The sequence below is a fragment of the Acyrthosiphon pisum genome, chromosome X (genome assembly GCF_005508785.2).
Source record: "Acyrthosiphon pisum isolate AL4f chromosome X, pea_aphid_22Mar2018_4r6ur, whole genome shotgun sequence".
NCBI classification, from domain to species: Eukaryota; Metazoa; Arthropoda; class Insecta; order Hemiptera; family Aphididae; genus Acyrthosiphon; species Acyrthosiphon pisum.
This window is the reverse complement of record NC_042493.1, coordinates 76,511,111-76,514,572: the sequence shown is the minus strand read 5'-3', so window position 1 is coordinate 76,514,572 and position 3,462 is coordinate 76,511,111.

Genomic DNA, 3,462 nt, shown 5'->3' with positions numbered 1-3,462 from the left:
TTTTTATAGTCATTTTAAGTTCAAATTTGGACTAAATTACATATTAAAAACCTTAATTAAAGTATAATATTATTCGTGGGTATACTTGAAACTTCTAAAGTATACTATTATATATCTACGATAGTATCACGGTTTGTCGTTGATGTATAATGTGTTATAAGTAGGTACCTAATAGTCAATAGATATTGTGATATGATTAATTTGGAATTTATTATAGGTCAATTTTTTTAATACCATATATAATATTATGTCTTATACCTAGACTGACATACCGTCTCCGCTCAGAATCGTTTTTCTTATACAATGATATTATATCATTGAATTCAAATTTAATACCATCCATTATACAGTGACCCACTTGTAATCTACTGTACAGCAGAGCGACATCCACTTAGGTACCCACCTTTTTAAGCTTAATTATAATTTATTAATATAAGTTAGGGAATCTATTTTACCATTATAATATGTTCTATTACACGTTTACAAATATTGGTCATAAACCCACCAAAACCGCCACAGTATCTTCTTTAAGTTTGATTAATTCAATATAATATAGAAGACCTTAGATTTTTCAATCTTATTATTAAAACAGTTTTCAAAAGAAACATTTGGATAAAGAACTTCATGTTCTAAAGGGATGATTCAATTACTTGTGAAAGATTTCGACCAACATTAATAAAAAAAATTATTTAAAATATTAGACACCTACTCTATAAGAATTTGTATTTGTTTGTACAATGTTATTATTACTTTATAATTTATATTGATTTGATTTCGTCCTTTACAGATTTTTTGTTCTTGTCTAACATTTCTCTAATTACCATCCACGTTAGTTTTGTAATATTATGTGAGGCATCTGCTAATTTCTTTTTATAAAATTCAGTTCTAGACATTTTCGTAAAGTTTTTTTTTTATATTTAGTACCTATTATAATAGTAGGAGGTTAGATTTATATTATTTTGGTGTTTTTTAACGGCTTTAAATAGTTCATTTTTACGACGTACTGAACGAAGTAAACCAGGCGTCATCTATTATTTGAGGCATTTTGATTTAGAATTTACGTTGATATAGATAGTTAAGTCAACAGTAATATTGTTTATTTTATCAGTAAATACACAGGTGTTTACGTCTATAATATTATACAACTCCTGCCACGATTCTTTTTTGAATAATTCCTTTAATTTAAAATAGTCAGTTGATTTTTGTGTATTTTTAATCGTATCTATTTCATTTAAAATGTCAATGTTTAGTATAATAGAAAATTGGTCTGTTATACATTTTTGAATAACTCCAGCCTTTATTTTCTTGTTTTGATTGTTTAGCCCTTTCACAAAAATATGGTCCAGGCAAGAGTGCTATTTAGAACCTACCGGTGTTCTTATAAAAACATTTATAAACGACCTAAAACCATGTTCAGAAAGCATATCAGTATCATCAACTTCTACAATATTCAAATTTATATCACCTGCAATAATGTGATTAAAACAAAACCATTTAATTGTTTTTCTTTCAAAATAATATCATTTAAACTGGTAAAAATTGTGTGTCTGTCACTAGCAAGCGATCTATAAATACATAAAATACTTATTGACAAATTGTTTAGAATAAGTAGGACTTTTAATGTATTCGCTTCTAAAATATAATCATATTCAAATCTATTCGTAAACAAGGCTTGCATTTGTAAAAAAAATCCATTTTATATTATTTATAATTAAAACGTATGTACGTTTAAAACGTTACACACGTTTTGCGTTTATTGTTAATCAGAACTAAAACGTCAAACAAGGTATTTGTTTATCTTTATTTATAATTAAAACGTTATACAAAATTTGCATTAATCATTATCTTGAATAGTGTTAATATCTATTCAATGTATTAATAATAACTAATGCCCGGAATGGAATATAATATAGGTATTCAATTTTAATGTCCGTATGCATGAAAAATATATTTCTACAAAACCTGCAATATAACTTTTGAATACATGGATCTAAATTATTTCGTTTTGCATTAGGTATTTTTTGTTTAATAAAATTCATTAAATTACATTTAGAGATATTTTTCGTCTAATGATGTTCTATAAATTACGTTTTGCGTTATGTTTTGTTTAATGATATATAATATATTTTGTTAATCGTTACGTAAAAGTTTTGTTTTGTGGTATTTAATTATTTTTGATTTATCGCTTTCCGTTATAACTACGTTTACAAATTTCAATCGTTTTTTGTCAAATATAACGTTATCTTAACGTTTGCAATCCCTGAAGTATAAAATGAAAGAAAAAATGCGTGATTAGACCAAAATAATAAGGAATTATTTCACTTATTTGTAAGTAAAATTTACCGGCTGAAGTCTGCAGGTAATATGACATATAAAAACAGTAACCACAGTCCACGAGCAATAACATATAGGTACTTTTTATAATTTTTATAATAAAATAAAAGGTGATTATTGTTTGTTATTCAAATATACTTCATGACTCAAAAACTAACATACGAAATACTACCTATTGGCTATTATTCCCATAAAAAAACGTTTAAACGTTCATACAAATAAAAGAGGGAAAGAAGCAGTTTGTGCTGATACCAAATATATGTGTCTGATAATGAATGCAATATTTTGGAGCGTGTTTATTTTACAATTAAAACGGTCATTATAGTCAAATGTAGGCCAATTGATGATTCTGTTGTTTTAAATACTGTCAGAAGGGTGTAAATATTGCTTGGAAATTTTAGATAATATGACGTCTTGAAAATGTAATGAAGGTTTTTTGAAGTTTTTTTTCGTTTATAATATAAACCACAATCGTTGACAATTGTTTTTTCTATAAAAAGATTATTCTGACTATTGTGAACATTAAAATAAAAATGAGCCTAATCATTCCAGCCGTTTTCAAGTGATGCGATTACCAACGAACAGCATTTCATTTTTATTTATGCGGTTAATATATCGGGAGACATGACGTTTATACCTTTTACTAAAAATTTTAAAAACTCACATAGGTATCTTAAAAACTCCTTACTCCTAGATATGCCTGATACCTATTACCAAAAAACATTACATCAATACATCAATCATCAAGGGTTCTAGGTCACTTTGTACGGTCAAGGATTAAAAGTGCGAAACGCGGACACTTTGTACGGTTGGGTAAAAAGGTACATTGCGGAACGCGGACACTTTGTACTATTATATAGGTACACAAAGTATATATTATAAATTTAAGTTATATACCTAAATAGTAAGTACCTATATATAATGTCAATTATTAAAATAGAAAAATTAAAAATGAGTAGTAAATTGTTATATAAGCTATTGTATACTAATAATAATCAAAATAAACAAACAATCAATACCCAATATGATTATAAATCTTAATAAATTGTATTATATTTCAGTTTTAAAGTAAATTAAAAATGTGTGCAATATAAATATGTAAAAATGATAAAATAAAATATAATACTG